Below are 22933 nucleotides of genomic sequence, written 5' to 3' on the forward strand. Positions count from 1 at the left end.
GACACAGCAGGGGGGGTCAAAGACAACTGTCTGTCCAAATGCCTGGGAAGACCAACCTCTAGACTGTTACTGTTAACCAGTTTGAAAAATCTGTATCGTGGTCATATGTTGAAACACCTTGCAAAAGGATGTGTGAACTGATAAGTCATACTACACAGAAAGGACAGGTCATCATTCAGTTAATTGGTTCATTCATGCTGCATCAACCTGATTGATTCGCCTTGATCAATCACATGATGTATTGGATTAAACCAGATGGATCACCTGCCCTTGATATCAGTGCACAGGGCCATACAGTCATGGGTTAAATTTTTCACCACTAGCCAATCGTAAACTATCATATTCTGAGAGAGCAATGGAGTAGAGCTACAGTTGTACAAATTAAATTGTTTCTCTTCCTCCAACATAATCTATACCAGGCCTTAAGAAATGACTAGGCTGAGGATTCAAACATATTAGGGGAGAGAGTAGGGTATGTTAAGACATTTTTTTTACATTCTGCATGACTACGTCAAGGTAAATATAGTATTGTTTTAACAAAGACATCTACATATACTGTATTTCAGGATGTTGTGTTTCCCTGGAAACAATATGAATTCCTGCAAACACAACAGTTTTGAAAACATAGCTTGTGCAACGACAAGAAAAGTGGTATCTTGGCACAGCTTACCCCCAGTATGGGGTAAATTAAGTAAAGGGACAGGGTCATTTGAGTCGCCTTGGGGTAATTGGGTGGGGGTGTCCTGTGACAGTAGGTGATGGTGCTGGTAGATCAAAGTTGAATTCATGGAATGTGGGTGTGGTATATATATATCTTAAATGTCTTAGATGAAACCTTGTGTGCCTCTGCTACTCTGTCATAGCTTCTCTATCGCGCAGGTGCACGTTTTGTTTTCCCCTTTGTCAGCGTACCTCTTCAGTGTCATAAGGGTGATTTCTTTCCATCCCTTGCTGCTGCTCGAACGGACTTCTTCCCTTCTCTAACTTCCTTGGCTGGTCTCTCAAGAAGACGGGCCTAGACCAATGACTGTATATATGAATGGACATAGCCATCGATCACGTCACACCATTCATTCCTATGTGAAGACTCAATTGAAGCCAAAGGAAGCCGGTTAAGGTGGCGCCTGATGGAGACATAGCATGCGCAGTTTGAGTTACTCCAGGAAATTACGTTGCAGGCCAGCTCAGTGCTGCCCCCTCTCATTGAGTAACTCAAGTTGAAGACTGAGCGTCCTAAATTATCTTCCTAACTTATTTTGTGTGCCATTTTAAAATAACCGGTTCAAGGACATAGACTGAGCGTACAAAACATTAGGAACACCTTTTTAATATTGAGTTGCACCCCCTTTTGACCTCAGAACAGCCTCAATTCGTTGGGGCATCATGGACTTGAAAAGTTGACAAAGGTGTTCCACAGGGATGCTGGCCCACATTGACTCCAATGCTTCCCGAAAGTTGTGTCCAGTTGGCTGGATGTCCTTTGGATGGTGGACCATTCTTGATACACACGGGAAACTATTGAGCGTGAAAAACCCAGCAGCGTTGCAGTTCTTTACACACTCAACCTGGTGCACCTGGCACCTACTACCATACCCCGTTCAAAGACAATTAAATATTTTGTCTTGCCCTTTCACCCTCTGAATGGCACGTATACACAATCCATGTCTCAATTGTCTCAAGGCTTAAAAATCCTTCTTTAACCTGTCTCCTTCCCTTTATCTACACTGATTGAAGCGACATCAATAAGGGATCACAGCTTTCACCTGGATTCACCTAGTCAGTCTATGTCATGGAAAGAGCACTCAGTGTACATATGGTTTATTATAAGCTTAAGTTTAAGTTTATTATAAGTTTATTATAATTGGTACCAGGATTGTCTTCAAAAATATATACATATATATTTACAGGAAGATTGACCACATTGGATTGTCATTTTTCCATTTACTATAATGGGGGATTCTGTTTTCTGCAAACAATGCCTGCAGTACCGCAGGCAGCCTTGAACTTCCATGGCTTCAATGAGAGGGGGCAGTCATTCTCCCCTGGGGTAGACCCTGCTCTTTTTACATTTGTATACATGGGGCATGATGATGTCTTCTCTGGAACAATAAAAATGCACTATATTGAGTTCATATGTATGACACGTTGCAAAAACACTATGCATATTATGCATAAAATGGACTAAATGTAATCATCATTTGTATGGGTTATGGTGGCCAGTGATGCACGGGTTGACTCATAACCCGCAGTCCCCGCGGTTATGTCCGCAGGGCGGGCGAGTTTAGGGTCATGAAATATTGTGTGGATGAAGGGCGGGTTGGTGGGGGAGAGGGATGAATAAAGAGAAAACAATGCATTAAAAAATCCATACATGTGTAATACTTGTGCAATTCATACCTAAGTTGGTTAAATGCGGAAGACACATTTCAGTTGAATGCATTCAGTTGTACAACTGACCAGGTATCCCCCTTTATAGGCCACATTGAGATTTTTCTTTCGTTGTTTTTATCTGCCGTTAGCGCGTAGCCTACGCCTATAAGCTTTAGGGCCTAACTGTACACTCACCAAATACTGTACACACAAATTGCCAAAAGCGTTTGGGAACTTGGGCAGAAACAGTTAACGTCGATCCCCACTGAGGCAAAAAAAAAGTCAGAGTTGAATTCAAGAAGAGAAAAGCTGCGAAATGGAGAGTTGAAAATAAAGAGAAGAGATGGCCAGAACAGTAGCCTAATGTTTGGGAAAGATGTGGTGAAGTGAGACACTATACAAACGTGACCGTCACAAGACGGGGATTTCAAAATGCAGGCTGGACGGGCTGGGCTGTCAAAATGGCACGTCAAGGGAACTGTAGGCTACTTCCTGTTCAGATGGGTTAAGTGGTATGGCAGCCTGAAATCTGGACAACGACTGTAGGATTACCTCTAGCCTAATATAATATTAACTCTTGCAGAATTAAGCATTTCTCGCAGTAAAATGATACACCAAATGTACATTTTGACTTGGGAACAGGAGTGGAGAGAAATGATTTGGAGAGAATGAATGCATGGTTATGGATCATCTGTAGAGGTGCTGTCTTTATCAGCGTCATAAAAGCTGATAGTATTTCAACCACATAAAATAGACATACAAGCCGAACTGAAATATGATCAGAGACATGTTGAGTAGTTTTCACCGCTTGAATTGTCCTTAAATCCAGTCAAACTGATGTAATTTGAAAATGAAATATTGTTGTTGTTGTTGTTGAGTCATTGCATTTTCTCCCCGGTCCCTAAACATCTTTGCTGAGTGAGAGAATCGGTGATGAAAGACAACTTTACAGATGACTAGATTGAAGCATTCATTCTATCAATTTAAAACATTATTCTGTTGAGCAAGTTTTGTTGAAATATATTCTAGGGCAACAAGTAACGACAGTTGAGAAGCTGCATGTATACTAATTATAGACAAGTTGACTAACAAAAAGCCTACCGGAATGTTGGTAATTATAAGCAGAAACATAGACCTATCTAAAGAGGCCTGTCAAAAAACAAATTGCTCCACCATCTCTGACTGTACAGCACTTTTTCTATATTCGCGGGTTAGTGTCAGGAGCGGGCCTCAGATTTTCACTGTATCACATATAGTTGGGCAGTTGCGGATGGGTTATATTTATTGCGGAAGGTGCGGGTGAACAACAAACAACTGACCCGCTTACCCCATGACCATTGGCTCAACTTACCCCAAGTCAAACATTTTGACTATAGGATTCACTTTCATGCAAGGTTTAGGACCTCGTATTGTAGCTTACAGAGACCCCAATCTTAAAACGATCTAGTTTGGTTTCGATACAAGCATTGTGAAACCTAAAACACAATAAACTAATTTGACTTTGTGAAAAAAAAAACATTTTGGGACATAACTTGCTTAATACTTTTTCTATGTGGTTTCTTCTCCTTCACAGACTGCATGAAATGATGACCTCTTTCTAAATATTTGGTCACATGATTCATTTTGTGTACAGTTTCCTAGAAACAAGAGGCGGCTCTTCTAACCCTTTGGCTCAACTAACCCCACTACCACCATAAATATTTTAAAATAACACCACAGAAAATACAAATCAAAATAGCAATTTTATACTTAAATTAATCCGTTTTCTCTGTATCAAATCAGCGATGTGTTCAATTTGCCGTTTTCTTTTTTCTCTGTCGGTGCCTGGTGTATAGAGGTAAAAACCTCAGCGGAACTGGCAAACAGTTAATAGTAGCACTGCAATAACAATAAAATGTCATCAATCTGCGGTGCCTCCTGCTTCTGTCACACCAAGTTTGTACAGATTAATGACATTAGGCCCGAGTAGCAGGCAGCGCTCTTAAAGGCACAGTGTCCCTCACAAACAAACAATGCTCACGGACGGTACATAGGGAGGAGGGGAGGGGATGGAAGGGAGGGAGGGAGGAGGGAAGGGAGAGAGGGATGGCAAGGAGAGAGGGATGGCAAGGCCCTCACCAGCCCCAGCACTACAAGCAGATGGCAACGTGGAAGAAGAGGGAGAGGGCTGAAGCCATCGGATGGACGCTTCCCCGGATATAAGGGAGGGGTGTGGGGAGAAAAACAGCCGACAGATGACTGTTCAATTAAAGAGTGCACTTCCATTGTTGAAGAGAGAGAGCGAGAAAAGGAGGTAGAGTGAAAAACAGAGAGATGGACAGAGAGGGGGAGCGAGACAGAGAGGCAGAAAAGGAGACACTTGAAGATTCTGTGTGACACGTCAGTGGAAGAATATCCCGGCAACACACAACACAAACATCCAGAAGCCCTGACATTGCAACCTGAAACACTACCAAACACAGACACACACGTTAGCCTTCCGCCGGGTGCCAAAGGTGCTCATTGGAGTGTGTTTACTTGCATCCATCTGTGTGCCTGTTGGTGACAGATCAGCCAAGTGCCTCAATCAATGACAGACTCTAGGGGGGACGGCTCGACGGAGAGAAAGAGCACCCCAGCAGGTTTTAACCCTGTGTGGCACGAGGAGAGCAGAGCTATGGATCCAGTTTCTAATTCAATCCAAGGGCCACTAATGCCAGCCACTACCAGCGCCACACAATCTGCTCTGCTCTGGGAGACACTCACACGGCTTCTCATCTGCACCATTCATCGACTGAGTGCATTGGTGTTACTTACTACCAGCCTCCAATGTGCATGAACACAAGTCATGTGCATTGTGGGTTTTGTACTGCTTATAGGTACATCTGTTTGTGATATTGTACAGGCCAATAACAGTGGGTTCTGTAATGTATCAAGGCGGTCTGTTCGGGGGGAATTGTTTAGCGTTCAATAGAAAAAAGATTCCTTCTTTCCCCATTTGTCTCCTGTGAATAGGCTACCGTGTGTATTGTTATCTTTCTCCCAACACAAGTAGACAGAGGTTTAGACGGGTAAAGAAGGAGATGATGTGAACTTGAATTCTCTCCTCCTGCTCTTACATTTTCCTATTGTTCTTTATTTCCTCCCTCGCCTTGATCCCTCCATTTTGTGCAGCCACAAAAAAAAAAAAAAGAGAATTAACGAACACTTGAGCGCTAGCCTGCTGGGTTTAATGGCACACACTGTACAGCGTTTCCCCCTTTGTTTAGCCTCAACATGCCTATTGCTCCAACGGAAAGGCCATTAGATTTTTATGATAAGAAATTAGGGCTGTCTTATAATTGCAGCTGGGGGTTTATGCAAGGCCCAAGAGGATGTCAGGGTGGAGGTGAAAAGCGGGGGAACGTCCAATCCTGTTCCACCAGACGAACAGACAATAATAAACTGGCAAATCACCTTCAAACCAACAATTGGTAGGCTACACGTTTTTTGGAGTGTTCCTTGGTGGTACAACATCAGTGTAGGCCTATGAGGCAATGCTGACAGTTTCAGTCTATGCGTGCTCATAGGCCAGCCGTAGTCTTCTACCATATGAAGCCAGTGCTAAAGCTAATCTGCCTCCCAGAGCAGCAGTGGCAACAGCAACAGAGGCCTATGCTCCCCTGATCCAGCCATGTCATGCCACACAGACACTCTCCCCGCGAGAGCTTCAATGGGGAGAAAAATGCTGGTTGCCTTGGAAACACTTCAGTCCTGATAATTATTACTGTAACTATCTCTGCACACCCCACCTATAATAGAAATGGATCATAAATTATAATCACTGACTGGCAGCCTTCTGTTGATGATGCTGCTCACTGCTGCCACCTCCTGGTTGCTTGTCTTGTTACTGTAGAATTCACACTGCTGGCTTTTGGGGCCGCTTTTTCATTTCTGCCTCCTTGTCTGAACTGCCTCATAAATGCAGTTCTCTTTTTAGTCATTTTCAGTCTGAATTCTGAGACTAATAATAATAATTTAAAAACAATAATGGGAAACGGAAATATGGCATCATTCTAAATCTCTTTAAATATTTATGACAGCAAATTCCCCTGGTCATATCCTAAGTAATCAAAAAACAATTAAATATTCTTCCAGTCTAAAGTCGCTTTTTTGTTTGTTTATTTTTAAAATAATTCAGCGCCTTTAAAAAAAAAAAGAAGTTGTTTGGGGTTGAGCAATAATTGCTTAGTGAGCGCCCTACTTTTCATTCTTCCCAAGGAAGTCAAAGGCAAGTAACAACGAAGAAGAAAAAAAAAGAGAGGAAAAAACAAATAAACAAATAAAACCATCATTAAGTACACACACTACCATCCAAAGGAAGTAAAATAATTACCAGAGTGGGTATCAACTTCTTTGTTTACAAACATTCCACAAACTTCAGAATTTCTGCCTCTGACTGTGATAGATAAGGGGAGGAACATCTGACTGACTAGAAGACAGTCAAACATTCAGACTTTCACAATGATTCAGTGAAAGAGACTTGGACAGCAAACCGGGCCTGGCAAACAGACGCTCGACTTGAGGTTAAAGCCATCTCATATGTGACTCAATGTAACAGAAAAACCGCCTTAAATCAACTACATACAGCTGATTTCAATTCCGCTTTCTCCTCTGAAGTGGAAATGCGTTTTTGAGTGTGCAACAAAGATCTTAACCGCCGTGCCAGCTTTCCCAATTACTAGCAAACCGCAACGTCTTAAACCGGCTATCACATGTAAACATTTTTCACCGCCACCCTCCTCCCTATCTGTGCCTTACCAGGGCTGTGAGTCTGGGTTCTGGCGAGCTCTACATTATGTTAACTGCTGGTCAAAACCATCTGATCTAGAGGTCTAACCTCAGCAGAGATGGTTGGGAAGTCGAAAACTCCACTAACCTCAGATATTCACTGGAGGAAGTGAACCACGGCACTCTACTCTTGCCTCAATAAAGTTTTCACTGTTAGAATGACGCTAATGTCACCATACCAAATCTGTCAAACTCTAAGGACGGAAACTTTTATCAAAACATTTGGTTTATCTCAATCTCAGTCCATGTCATATCAAGGCAGACTGCAGCATCTAGACTTTCAGAAGTCATCTTTATTAATCTTTCTATTTTCTCCACCGTGCAACTTTAATTTTCAACATTTCATGACTTTCAAATAGAATATGTACAACCTTTCAGGAGGCAGCCTTTTGAAAAAGTTTACATCATGTGAGAACTATATGGAGTCCATACAAGACAATGCACAATTCTCATTAGTTGCTATTGACAAGCCACATTAAACAGGTTCTTCTGCCTCTGCCAGCGACTCAACACAACACCGTCTAGCCACCTCGCCTCTCCTCTCCAGCTCCTCCCTTCCTCCACTGTGCATATTTCAGATCAGCATGACAGACAGTGGAAATTATTTATCCCAGGTTCTGAACTTGTGGCGAGCTGTTTAAGTATTCACACTAACAAAGGGCAGCAGAGCCACGAATAGGCTGACAAGGCCTCTCTTTCCATCTCTCTCTCTCTCTCTCTCTCTCTCTGCAACACACACACACACACACACACACACACACACACACGCACACACACACACACACACACACACACACACACACACACACACACACACACACAGACACACAGACACACAGACAGACAGACACAGCACTTTTTTTCCCTCTGACCTTTGAAGCAACGTGGGTTCACAAAACACTTCCAAACAGTTCTCTCTAATGGCCCCCTACTCAAACAATCGGCAGAATGCTCTGACGAAGATGATTGATCTCCGACAAGCGGCTCGATGCAGCCCCTTGAATCATTAGATCAGCTCGGATGGAGAAGAGAGAAACAGGCCAGACGGGTGGGCAAAGGCAACATTAAAACAGGGAGAGACCTATCGGAGAAATCCTACGATTGTGCTTACACCCGATCAGGCATTTATCTAAAGTCCAAGATGTGCAGACAACCTTTGATGTTGGAACTGCTATGGAATGACAACCACACGCATACACAGACCCAACCAGAAAAGCACACACAACTAGCCTTCATATAGGATAACCCCATGCACTAATACTCAATATACACGCACAAACAAGGGTAGTTCAGTGGTACACAAAAACTGTATGCTTTTGAGATAGTCTTGCTGTGGAGGATTAAGCAGGGCAGGGCTCTAAGCTGAGACATACTAACATGCTGTTCAAATCAAAGTTTATTGGTCGCATACACAGTTTAGCAGATGTTCTAGCGGGTGCAGAGAAATGCGTATGTTACTAGCTCCTAATAGTGCAGCAAAAATGTCAAACAAGTACACAAATAATAATCAAAAACTAGAAACAAGAAATCACGAATGTCAGAACGAATCCACTTACCAACCTAATAATCCAAATGCAATCTATGCATATACACCAAAAATATATACTTAGAATGATATGTACATCAGTAGATACAGGTAACTGCCAAAATAATGGAAACACTTACGTCAAGGAGGGATACAAAGTATATTGAAAGAATGTGCTCCCACACAGGTGTGGTTCCTGAGTTAATTATTCAATTAACATCCCATAATACTTAGGGTCATATAAAAACACTGAGAAGGCCATTATTTTGGCTACCATGGCTATGCCTCCATAGGAAAACAATGTCCGCATCCACAGGGCACGAGTGGTCACTGGTCACGCAGTTACCTGTATATTACAGTGAGCTATATGAAGCATCTTGTATATAAATATGCAGTGTGTATAACAGTGTAATAAAATGCAATGTACAGTTGTAGATACAGTACCACTCAAAATTTTGGACACACCTACTCATTCAGTTAAAAAAAAAAAACGATTTTCTACATTGTAGAATAATAGTGAAGATATCAAAAATATGAAATAACACATATGGAATCATGTAGTAACCAAAAAATGTGTTAAACAACATTTTGATTCTCCAAAGTAGCCACCCTTTGCCTTGATGACAGCTTTGCGCATGCATGGCATTATCTCAAAAAGCTTCACCTGGAATGCTTTTCCAACAGCCTTGAACGAGTTCCACATATGCTGAGCACTTATTGGGTGCATTTCCTTCACTCTGTGGTCCGACTCATCCCGAACCATCTCAATTGGGTTGAGGTTGGGTGATTGTGGAGGCCAGGTCATCTGATGCAGCACTCCATTACTCTCCTTCTTTGTCAAATAGGCCTTACACAGCCAGGAGGTGTGTTGGGTTATTGTCCTGTTGAAAAACAAATGATAGTCCCACTAAGCACAAACCAGATGTGATGGCGTATCAACGTAGAATGCTGTGGTAGCCATGCTGGTTAAGTGTGCCTTAAATTCTTAATAAGGGTAGAATAGTGGTTAGAGTGTTGGACTAGTAACTGCAAAGGTTGCAAATTCAAATCCCTGAGCTGACAAGGTACAAATCTGTCGTTCTGCCCCTGAACAGGCAGTTAACCCACTGTTCCTAGGCCGTCATTGAAAATAAGAATTTGTTCTTAACTGACATGCCTAGTTAAATAAAGGTTATATATATATATATATATATATATATATATATATATATATATATAAATAAATCACTGACAGTGTCACCAACACAGGATCACACCTCCTCCTCCATGCTTCACGGTGGGAACCAAACATGCGGATATCATCCGTTCACCAAAATTTCATCTCTTTAGACTAAAGGAGAAATTTCCACCCGACTAATGTCCATTGCTCGTGTTTCTTGGCCCAAGCAAGTTTCTTCTTATTATTTATTTTCTTTGCAGCAATTTATTTGTATATATTTTTTTAATTCACTTTTATTTAACCAGGTAGGCAAGTTGAGAACAAGTTCTCATTTACAACTGCGACCTGGCCAAGATAAAGCAAAGCAGTTCGACACATACAACAACACAGAGTTGCACATGGAGTAAACAAACAAACAGTCGATAATACATAAAAAAAAATAAGAATATACAGTGTAAAGGAAAGAATGAATATCATGAGATTTTGAGTAAAAATCTCCTTCCATCAGCAAGGGCATTGAAGATGAAACGTTGCTCGGTCTTTCAGCATGACAATGATCCCAAACACACCGCCCGGGCAACGAAGGATTGGCTTCGTAAGAAGCATTTCAAGGTCCTGGAGTGGCCTAACCAGTCTCCAGATCTCAATCCCATAGAAAATCTTTGGAGGGAGTTGAAAGTCCGTGTTGCCCAGCAACACTCACAGAAAACGTTTGACCTCTGTCATTGCCAACAAAGTGTTTATAACAAAGTATTGAGATAAACTTTTGTTATTGACCAAATACTTATTTTCCACCATAATTTGCAAATAAATTCATTAAAAATCCTACAATGTGATTTTCTGGATTTTTTTTCTTCTCATTTTGTCTGTCATAGTTGAAGTGTACCTATGATGAAAATTACAGGCCTCTCTCATCTTTTTAAGTGGGAGAACTTGCACAATTGGTGGCTGACTAAATACTTTTTTTGCCCCACTGTATATACAGTGTGTGAAAATGAGGTAAGAAAAGGGAGGTAAGGCAATGAAATAGGCCATAGTGGCGAGGTAATTACAATATAGCAATTAAACACTGGAGTGATAGATGTGCAGAAGATGAATGTGCAAGTAGAGATACTGGGGTGCAAAGGAGCAAGATAAATAAATACAGTATGGGGATGAAGTAGTTGGATGGGCTACTTACAGATGGGCTATGTACAGGTGCAATGATCTGTGAGCTGCTCTGACAGCTGGTGCTTGAAGTTAGTGAGGGAGATAAGAGTTTCCAGTTTCAGCGATTTTTGCAGTTCGTTCCAGTCATTGGCAGCAGAGAACTGGAAGGAAAGGCGGCCAAAGTAGGAATTGGCTTTGGGGGAGACCTGTGAAATATACCTGCTGGAGTGCGTGCTGCGGGTGGTCACTGCTATGGTGACCAGTGAACTGAGATAAGGCAGGGTTTTACCTAGCAAAGACATGTAGATGACCTGTAGCCAGTAGGTTTGGCGACGAGTATGAAGCGAGGGCCAGCCAACGAGAGCATACAGGTCGCAGTGGTGGGTAGTGTATGGGGCTTTTGTGACAAAACGGATGGCACTGTGATAGACTGCATCCAATTTGTTGAGGAGAGTGTTGGAGGCTATTTTGTAAATGACATCGCCGAAGTCGAGGATCAGTAAGATAGTCAGATTTACGAGGGTATGTTTGGCAGCATGAGTGAAGGATGCTTTTTTGCGAAATAGGAAGCCGATTCAAGATTTAATTTTGGATTGGAGATGCTTAATGTGGGTCTGGAAGGAGAGTTTACAGTCTAACCAGACACCTAGGTATTTACAGCTGTCCACATATTCTAGGTCAGAACGTCTAGAGTAGTGATGCTGGACGGGCGGGCAGGTGCAGGTAGGTGAAGGCAGCGATCAGAAGGCAGCGACAGAATGGTGTCATCTTCGTAGAGGTGGATCAGAGATTCACCAGCAGCAAGAGTGACATTATTGATGTATACAGAGAAGAGAGTCGGCCTGAGAATTGAACACTGTGGCACCCCCATAGAGACTGCCTGAGGTCCAGACAACAGGCCCTCCGATTTGACACACTGAACCCTATCAGAGAAGTAGTTGGTGAACCAGGCGAGTCAGTCATTTGAGAAACCAAGGCTGTTGAGTCTGCCGATAAGAATGTGGTGATTGACAGACTCGAAAGCTTTGGCCAGCTCGATGATTACAGCTGCACAGTATTGTCTCTTATCGATGGCAGTTATGATATCGTTTAGGACCATGAGTGTGGCTGAGATGCACCTATCACCAGCTCGGAAGCCAGACTGCATTGCGGAGAAGGTACGGTGGGATTCGAAATGGTCGGTGATCTGTTTGTTAACTTGGCTTTCGAAGACCTTAGAAAGGCAGGGTATGATAGATATAGGTCTGTAGTAGTTTGGGTCTAGAGTGTCTCCCCGTTTGAAGAGGGGGGATGACCGCGGCAGCTTTCCAATCTTTGGGGATCTCAGACAATACGAAAGAGAGGTTGAATTCAACCATGAAGGCCTGATTCACGCAGTCTCCTCTGAACAGTTGATTTTGAGATATGTCTGTTACTTGAAATCGTTGAAGCATTTATTTTGGCTGCAATCTGAGGTGCAGTTAACTCTAATGAATTTATTCTTTGCATCAGAGGTAACTCTGGTTCTTCCTTCCTGTGGCGGTCCTCATGAGAGCCAGTGTTATCATAACGCTTGATGGTTATTGCAAATGCACTTGGAGAAACTTTCAAAGTTCTTGAAGTTTTCCAGATTGACTGACATTCATGTCTTGAAGTAAGGATGGACTGTCATTTCTCTTTGCTTATTTGAGCTGTTCTTGCCATAATATGGACTTGGTCTTTTACCAAATAGGGCTATCTTTCTTATACCAACCCTACCTTGTTACAACACAACAGATTGGCTCAAATGCATTAAGAAGGAAAGAAATTCCACAAATGAACTTTGAACAAGGCACACCTGTTAATTGAAATGCATTCCAGGTGACTACCTGGTTGATAGAATTCCAAGTGTGTGCAAAACTATCATCAAGGCAAAGGGTGATTTCTTTGAAGAATCACTACATGATTCCGCATGTGTTATTTCATAGTTTTGATGTCTTCACTATTATTCTACAATGTAGAAAATAGTAAAGATAAAGAAAAACCCTGGAATGAGTAGGTGTGTCCAAACTTTGACTGGTACTGTATGTGTGTGTGTTTTGTGTGAGTGAGTCTGTCTTTATCTCTTGCTGCAGGAGATGGAGTGATGGCTATTGAAACATGAAGAAAGCACCAGGACGGCTGTCCCAGTCCCAGTCCACTCACCACTGAGAGATAGGGGACAGACAGATGTGTGGGCTGGGTGTACTTCAGAATCTCACACAGAGCCACTGTCTTACATCCAACAGAGAGACAATGGGAGGGATAAACTGTAAAAAAAAAAAAAAAAGAGAGAGAGAGAGAGAGAGGGAGAGAGAGAGAGAGAGAGAGAGAGAGAGAGAGAGAGAGAGAGAGAGTGTTAGTCAGTGATAACACTTCTCCTTGGTTCCTTTACTCCAGCAGTATCGGACACCATCTTCCCTGAAGCACTACCCTGTGTAGCTCTCATGCAACAAGGTCCACCTTCCTATAATGTGCCACGCTGGTGTGACCACACGTCATAAAGGACATGGACAATGCGGTACACTAGGAAATGTAAAGGACAACATAGCCATTTTCTGATCATATAGGCCTATGGGACAAATGCACCGCACAATTAGATAAAGCAAGTGATCTCTGGCGTGTTCCATATGTCACTATTCCCCCCCCCCCCCTTCCCCAGCCTAACTGGATCTGAAAGGGATGTCGAAGCCAAAACATGACGACACAGTTGAGGTCTTGTCTAGTACAAGCAGATGCATGGGACCAAAAAATGAACAAAAGCTGGCCTTGTCCCTGACGGTGTAGCGGCACCACCACATCGCACCGCCTGCCTTCATAATAACCATGCTTCACCCAGGCAGATATGATGAGGGCGTTTACACATGTCATTTTACAGACTAAGGCCTGATACAGATGGACAGAGCGTATCGTCGCTTTTGGTCCCAGTCCAGTCACTTTCCCCATGCGTTCACTCTTTCCGATGACGGTTATCAGCGGGACTCCAGGGCGTTTTTTTAAAATCACTTTATGGCCGTCTGTCTCTCATTAAGCTCAAGTTAAGGCTTGAAACAGAACCGGACAGATGAAAACACAAAGAACGCAAAAAATAATCTTAGATCTGGAGCATGCGAGTGATTTGGGGGATAGAACATTCGCCCTTCAGAGGATGGGCAGGTGCATGGAGGCAAAGCCAGGACAGACTACCTCCTATGTCACTGATGATGTCACCATGGCCATTCCTCCCTGGTCAAGGGCTGCCCTGTGCTGCAGACTACTCTCCCTGTACAGTAGCCACATGGTGGTAACTCCACGACCCAGAACATCAAATCCGACACATACCCACAATTCCCCCAACTACACCCACACCATTGGAACGAGGTAGAGAATTCAGAGGTCACCAAATCATGTTCCAGCTCATTTCCTGAGTGCTTGAGTTTCACCCTCTCCTTTGATATGTCACCCATCCACACCACTGTGGTTTAGACAGGCTAAATAGTCTGTTTAAAAGCTTTCCCTGGAATGAGAAGGAACTTTAATCCCTAGCACATTTAGTGGAAAAGGGCATCCTGTAAAACTGTTCAAATCTCACCCTTTAACAAATATCCTGTGAAGAAAATGAGAAATAAATCAAATAAAGACACTACAGAGGAAGCATCTGTAGGACAAGCAAGTCTCTACAGGGTGGGCGGTACAGGACTGATATAATCGGCTACTCTGAGGGGGGAGAAAGAGAGTGAGAGAGAGAGAGAGAGAGAGAGAGAGAGAGAGAGAGAGAGAGAGAGAGAGAGAGAGAGAGAGAGGGAGAAGAGAGAGAGTAGAAAAACAGAGAGTAGAAAAACAGAAAAGAGGGTGGTGCAGGGAGAGGAAGACGAAGGAGACAGAAGGGAAATGAAACTGATAGAGGAGAAAGAGGAGAGAAAAAGACAGTGGATAAATGAGGGTGAGCAGGCGAGTAAATAATGGTGTGAGAGGGAGAGAATGGGGTGAAAAGAGGAGGAGAAGGGGGACTGAGGGAAGGGGAAGAAAGCAATAGAGAGAGCAACTCGGAGGCAGTTTCCCAGAGTGCTGTGTGATGAGGCTTTGCCTTGACAGTGGGTGGGTCCCCTTTAAGACCTGACGAGAAGGGGTGTTGGAGAGGGGTGCGGGGGGGGGGGGTGAACATCTCCTACCCCCCTCCAGCTGAGAGCCAAGGCAGCACAGATGCAAACTCCCCCCTGACCAAACGCTTGCCAAGACGCGCTTCCGAGCCCTCACCAGCTGGGAGCCTGCTGATGAGGCCAACACATCCATTTCCGTGGTAACCGTGTAGCCCCCCACACACAATCCCATCTAACCCCCAAACTGCCCCCCTCCTCCTTGCCCATTTGCCAGCCTTATTATCACGCTACAGGGTCTGTACCACAACAGCACAAAGCTAACCACGCCACTCTCACAGGTAAGACATTTAATAACATCTAGTAACAACTTAGAAATGTTCCATATGTAACTACCTTTACTTGACTTAGATAAATTAGATAAATTCCATCTACTCTGCCTAGCCAATGATACTTAACACCAAATGTCTCTGTCAACAGTCGACTGAACATATTCATATCACGCTGAACTTTCGCAGAAGTTGTTTCTATTCAAACCCTCCGCAAGTTCCCCCCATCAAAGCCCAGTGATTGAAACCTACTGACCCTGCAATGGTATAAACACACACACACACCAAAAAGTATGGGTGTGTGTTAGTCAAAGCTGTTCACAGCCTCTGGCTCATCCATCCACAGTGTAATCCAGTAGAGGAGAGGAACAGAGAGAGACTGAATAATGGTGCTTTGTAGTGGAAGAGAGAGAGAGAGAGAGAGAGAGAGAGAGAGAGACAAGACAGTGCTTATCCAGAGGAGCTGGTAAATATATAATCTCCACAAACAGCCAAGGTCAGAAAAACAGCACCTGTTTCAGGCATGCAGGCGAGGAATGGCATGGCATGGAATGAGATGGAACCGAGAGGAATGCAGCTCCTGGAACGGGATCAGTGACTCCCTGGTAACCTTGGGGTCTTTGTATTGGAGACAGAGGGCACTCAGCTACTCTCACACATTTACACACAAAGAGCCAAGGGTCTGTGCTTGCAGCCCCTCTCAGAAAGAGTTTGGCGATGTTAATGTCGCCAGCGCCTCAAAGCTTTTTGATGTTCCATGTCTTTTGAGTACACCACAGAAAGCTGAGAGCGGGCGGGCGAGTTTGAATGCGGTGCCAAAAACAACAAGCAAGAAAGCAGCTGTGTGCAAGAGAGGCGGCTCACCCGAGGAATCAAAGATGGCCGACGAAGAAAGGAAAATAGCATATCAAAGAAGGGTCCTACGTAATTTGAGTTACTCAATGTCTTTAAATAAATTAGCTTGGGTGGAGGCCGTGAAGAGTGTTACCACATTACCATTTTAGCCAATGTAACCACGACTTAAATGTTTTCTCATTAATTCCAAGACAAACATTGTTTGTACATTTCAAATCATTTCAAATGCACATAAATAAATGGACTTGCAATCGGGCGAAGTAAGCTTTGAGACGGATGTAATGTTTTCCTGTTCATGGACTATCGTACTTTACTGGAGGAAATTGGTACTAAATATATAAAGAATTGAAGAGGGGGGGGGGGGTGCAGGTTTTTTTTCAAAGGTTAAATGACAAAGAGCTGCTTTCTACCGTGGCCATGAGAAAATGGCTGTGGGTCTTCATCCAATCGCCTCTCAATCTCTGTCTCTACTACAGAACCAATCCACTAAAGTAAACTGAACGTAAAGAGTACTTAGTGCAGCAAACAATGCAGTTTTCTGTGTTCTACAACTCCATTACTGCAGGAGGGAGAGGCCTCTTAAGAGCAATCCAGACATTTCCTGAGGCTTCACCCCTAGGGCTTCCCTCTCCCTATCATGCAAGAATCAACAACCAAGATATCACAATTCTCTTTCCCCCCAGCTACCCAGACAATACATGCCTATTGCCTGGGAATCGCATTTCCTCCATCACTTTACACCATCAATTGTTAAAAGCATTTTTTCACCAACTTTAAGAGAAATAAAAAGATAAAGACAATGGGGAAAAGACTAAAATCATTTAGTCAAGACTCCTTATAGTGCTCCATCCTGGGAAAAGAAATACAATCATCTACCTCTGTTTGCCCATGTCCGTATGAGGCAAGTGGTAGAAATAGGTACTGAGGCAAAGTTAGTGTGTATGTGCCTCAGTGTGTCTGTCTCACACACTGGGGAAGAGTTTGGCCTCCAAAACCAGTAGAGAGAAGGGAGGGATGGCAGTTATCAGAGCATCTGTCTGCTCCCCAGCCCTCTGAGGGGACAGGGTGAGGGGAGAGGGCGCCCAGGCCATGCCACGCCGCAGCACTCCTCTCTGATCAGCCTGCAACAGGCCGTCGCCACGGGGGCCAGGGCAGCACCTCGGCTCTCATCTCCTTTTACCACAGGACAAAAGGAGTCCTCAACTCCCCTCCACCCTACCAATTACTGGGCTCTGGGGATCCGCTCTCAGTCGTCCCCGACACTCTGACTCGTTTTATCTCACTCCTCTGTGACGTGGTGGTGTAGGAGAAGAATGAGGAAACTCCTGATGCTACTTCCACTCACTACTGGTACTGCATTTTACTGCTGGTACTGCATTTTACTACTTTTACTACTGGTACTGCTTTTACCGCTGGTACTGCGTTTACTGCTTGTACTACTGATACTGCTTTTACTGCTGGTACTGCTTTTACTGCTGGTACTGTATTTTACTGCATTTTCTGCTTTTACCAATGGTACTGCTGGTGCTGCATTACTGCTGGTACTGCTTTTACTGCTTGTACTACTGATACTGCTTTTACTGCTGGTACTGATTTTACTGCTTTTACTACTGATACTGCTTTTACTGCTGGTACTGAATTTTACTGCTTTTACTAGCGGTACTGCATTTACTACTGGTACTGCTTTTACTAATGGTACTGCGGTTACTACTGGTACTGCTTTTACTGCTAGTAGTATTGTTACTGTTTTTACTACTTTTACTGCTGGTACTGCTTCTACTTCTGGTACTGCTGGTACTGCTAACACTGCTTTTACTGCTGGTACTGCTTTTATTAATGGTACTGCTTTTAATGCTGGTACTACTTTTAATGCTGGTACTGCTTTTACTACTAGTACTGCTTTTATTAATGGTACTGGTACTGCTTTAATTAATGGTACTGATTTTACTACTGGTACTGCTTTTACTAATGGTACTGGTACTTATTTTATTAATGGTACTGGTACTGCTTTTAGTAATGGTACTGCTATTACTACTGGTACTGCTTTTACTAATGGTACTGGTACTTATTTTATTAATGGTACTGGTACTGCTTTTAGTAATGGTACTGCTATTACTACTGGTACTGCTTTTACTAATGGTACTGGTACTGTTTTTATTAATGGTACTGCTTTTACTACTAGTACTGTTTTTATTAATGGTACTGCTTTTACTACTGGTACTGCTTTTATTAATGGTACTGCTTTTCCTGCTGGTACTGCTTTTACTACTGGTATTGCTTTTACTACTGGTACTGCTTTTACTACTAGTACTGCTGGTACTGGTAGTACTGTTTTTACTACTGATACTGATTTTAGTGCTGGTACTGCTTTTATTAATGGTACTGCTTTTATTAATGGTACTGCTTTTACTACTGGTGCAGCTTTTATTAATGGTACTGCTTTTACTACTAGTACTGCTATTATTAATGGTACTGCTTTTACTACTGGTACTGCTTTTACTACTGGTACTGCTTTTATTAATGGTACTGCTTTTACTACTAGTACTTATTTTACTACTGATACTTATTTTACTGATGGTACTTATTGTACTGCTGGTACTTATAGTACTGCACTGGTACTGCTCTAGTACTACTGACTGGTATTGATTTTACCTCTGATACTGATTTTACTGCTGGTACTGCTTTTACACCTGATACTGATTTTACTACTGGTACTGATTTGACTGCTTTTACTGCTGGTACTGATTTTACTGCTAGCACTGCTTTTACTGCTGGTACTGCTTTTATTAATGGTACTGCTTTTATTAATGGTACTGCTTTTACTGCTGGTACTGCTTTTACTGCTGGTACTGCTTTTATTAATGGTACTGCTTTTACTACTAGTACTGCTTTTATTAATGGTACTGCTTTTACTACTAGTACTGCTTTTATTAATGGTACTGCTTTTACTACTAGTACTGCTTTTATTAATGGTACTGCTTTTACTACTAGTACTGCTTTTATTAATGGTACTGCTTTTACTGCTGGTACTGCTTTTACTGCTGGTACTGCTTTTATTAATGGTACTGCTTTTACTACTAGTACTGCTTTTATTAATGGTACTGCTTTTACTACTAGTACTGCTTTTATTAATGGTACTGCTTTTACTACTGGTACTGCTTTTATTAATGGTACTGCTTTTACTACTAGTACTGCTTTTATTAATGGTACTGCTTTTACTGCTGGTACTGCTTTTACTGCTGGTACTGCTTTTATTAATGGTACTGCTTTTACTGCTGGTACTGCTTTTATTAATGGTACTGCTTTTACTACTAGTACTGCTTTTATTAATGGTACTGCTTTTATTAATGGTACTGCTTTTACTACTAGTACTGCTTTTATTAATGGTACTGCTTTTACTACTAGTACTGCTTTTATTAATGGTACTGCTTTTACTACTAGTACTGCTTTTATTAATGGTACTGCTTTTACTACTAGTACTGCTTTTATTAATGGTACTGCTTTTACTGCTGGTACTGCTTTTACTGCTGGTACTGCTTTTATTAATGGTACTGCTTTTACTGCTGGTACTGCTTTTATTAATGGTACTGCTTTTACTACTAGTACTGCTTTTATTAATGGTACTGCTTTTACTACTAGTACTGCTTTTATTAATGGTACTGCTTTTACTGCTGGTACTGCTTTTACTGCTGGTACTGCTTTTATTAATGGTACTGCTTTTACTGCTGGTACTGCTTTTATTAATGGTACTGCTTTTACTACTAGTACTGCTTTTATTAATGGTACTGCTTTTACTACTGGTACTGCTTTTATTAATGGTACTGCTTTTACTGCTGGTACTGCTTTTATTAATGGTACTGCTTTTACTACTGGTACTGCTTTTATTAATGGAACTGCTTTTACTGCTGGTACTGCTAGTACTGATAGTACTGCTCTGGTACTAATGACTGGTACTGCTAGTACTGCTTTGTACTCCTCTGGTACTACTTGTTCTGCTGGTACTGCTCTGGTATTGTGGGTATTGCTGCTACTGCTGCTATTATTGCTAGTACTGCCACGGCTGACATCTTCCCCGGTCAGCTCAACCCAACAACGGATGTTGAGATCTCATGATATCACAGCTCTCAGATAGGAGGTTCAGCACAGTCCAGGGTTTTGACTGGTGACAGACAAACTACTCACTCATTTGACACCTGTTCAACTTAGAAAGTGAGATAGCGACTTTGAGAGCACGAGTACAGCTCTTTGGAGACTCAAGTTCAAATATACACTTGCATTAGCATCTGGCACAGTTTGGAGAAAAGGTGTATTAGTTAAACACTTCTTGACTAAAGAGGAGAGGAGATGATGTAATGAAAAGGGGATAGGGAATGGACAGGTAGGGGCAGGGGGATTTGGGCATTGCATATTGATTATGGGCCTAATGCCAGAGAAAGAATACGGTCATTAAAGTGTTTATAATATATCCATTATGAAGTCCTTCACTCATCATCACGTGTGCTGAATTTCAAATGATTTGCAAGTAGAAAGAACTGGGCACAAACTGTTTGAGCACTTTTTATGCTTACAAAGGCCTGATGAAGAATGAAATGGAGAGAGTATACAAAAGTGATAATGAGTCCTTTTCAGTGATGAGAACTCATTTGAAATTTCCCAGATTTCTTCTACAAAGACGACACTAGGCTGCATGTCCACGCAGTCTCTGCAGAATGTGCTTTCACAGTATCCTCTCGCATCATTCCCAGAATTAGTCATTTCTTCTCTGTAATTCTTACTGCTGTGTCCACCAGTTAGGCTCCAACTGAAGCCTGTTCAATCACAGCCTAGCTGCCTTCATGGAGGATCTCACAGAATCGTCATACAGACCATCGGTCTGTTCAAATGACAGTCAGCAGTGTGGTGTTGCGATGTGACGCATTTTCACACCAAAAATCCCATTTGAAATAAAAATCTGTCGGTTGCTTGTCGTAAACACTGTCGTTTTGAAAAAGAGTTAAGCCCTACAAGGCTTTTCCGCCTAAAGGCTCCACTTAAAGCAAATTATCATTTACCTTTCGAGGCGTGCCAGATCATTAGGCAGGGACATTAAAACCAGCCACCACAGCATCAGAGGGGGCCCAAGTGAACCAGTGCCCGGTACATAGCTGCATATGAGTGTGTGTCTGTGTGCATGTGTTTGTGTGTGTTCAATGACATCAAAGAGCCCGGCAGCCCAGAGTTTGCCATGTGTCCAGAATCATTTGACATGAGCAGATGCATCATTAAAACACTGCCACACTTGCTGGCTGGGCGAGAGACGAGGCAGGCTTTCACACTCCCCGCTATTTGCATCCCCCCTATAAACAGTTACAAATTCTACAAATATGTGAAAATCCAAAAAGGTGCGAAAACCACAAGGGTATATACTCTTTTCCATTTTCAATTTTCAGCTGCGACTTTTCCGGGGTCATGTGACTTTCCACACATCCTTGTAAGGTTGGCTGGGTTTGGATGGGTGTGATGGCAGCGCTGAATAGGCTGGGCGTGTGAGGGACTCTCTGCCGTCTCTGGCCATGGCACCCCAGCTCTACTCATTAAATCAAACAGAGCAGCTCGGGTCGGGCTGGACGCGGCAGGGCCAACGGAGGCTTTCTGATGTGGGGCCAGAGGGGATGTGGACAGACCTCACCTTCTTCTGCTTCACTGTGTGAGGCAAGCAGATGGCTAGAGCACAACTGCCTTTCTCCTCCTCCTCCTCTGGGTCTCTATCATGGTCACGCTGAGACTTCAGACAACACCTCAAAACACACAAACACACACGTCCTGGCAGACCCTGGGTGAGACAGGGGGCCATGCAGCTAGACATCCATGCGGTCACCATGATCTTTCTCTTCGTCGGAGGAAGAGGATGTTGTGTCTTTACAGTCATGTCTGCACTCTGAACGGCTAAAAATAATAACCTAGACATTTCCAGGTGAAAGCACAGAGCAAACACCACATAGTCGAAAGTAAATGAACATAAAAAGTCATTCAGCGCAACAATGTGGCTATAAAAATGTACGGCGGTAGGCTTCAACAATGCTGTAGGAAGAGCTTCGGGTAAATACTGCCTGGGAGAGAGGACTTGGCTTCATCATCAAAGCTCTGGCACATACACAGCATTGTCTTTAAATTCACAGCATTGTCTTTAAACACAACACATATGCCTCAATACGTCGGAGGAGATGATGAAGCTGGATATTTTGGGCTAAAACTTTTTGTTTTATCACTTAGGCTTCAGACACTGCTGGTGAAGCATTGACGCAGACAGCCCTGTCGATCTGCTTTATCTAGATATTGGGTAAAATGTCAAAAGTGAATTAGAGTTTCCTATTAATGTCTGCTGAAATGTAATCAGTCCTTCTAGTCTGACTTGAGGATGAATGAGTAGCCATTGAACAGAAGCCATTGTGATACAGGGCCAAACAGGACGAAATGTAATGACTGCAACAAAGATCATCCTAGTAAAGTTGACTTACTCTCTGTGTATAGTGACGTTTTACTGCTGACTGGTAAACTGCTAGATTCAGGATCATCTCAAGGGAAATGGTCAAGCCCCTGCAGTAGATCAATCCATCAACATATCCACCAGTCGTGATGATGTGGCTCTACTGAGGAACAACGCCAGAGAAGCTCACGGTCTCTG

Source organism: Oncorhynchus mykiss, chromosome 6 (assembly GCF_057628025.1).
Source record: "Oncorhynchus mykiss isolate SJ-2025 chromosome 6, ASM5762802v1, whole genome shotgun sequence".
Lineage (NCBI taxonomy): Eukaryota > Metazoa > Chordata > Actinopteri > Salmoniformes > Salmonidae > Oncorhynchus > Oncorhynchus mykiss.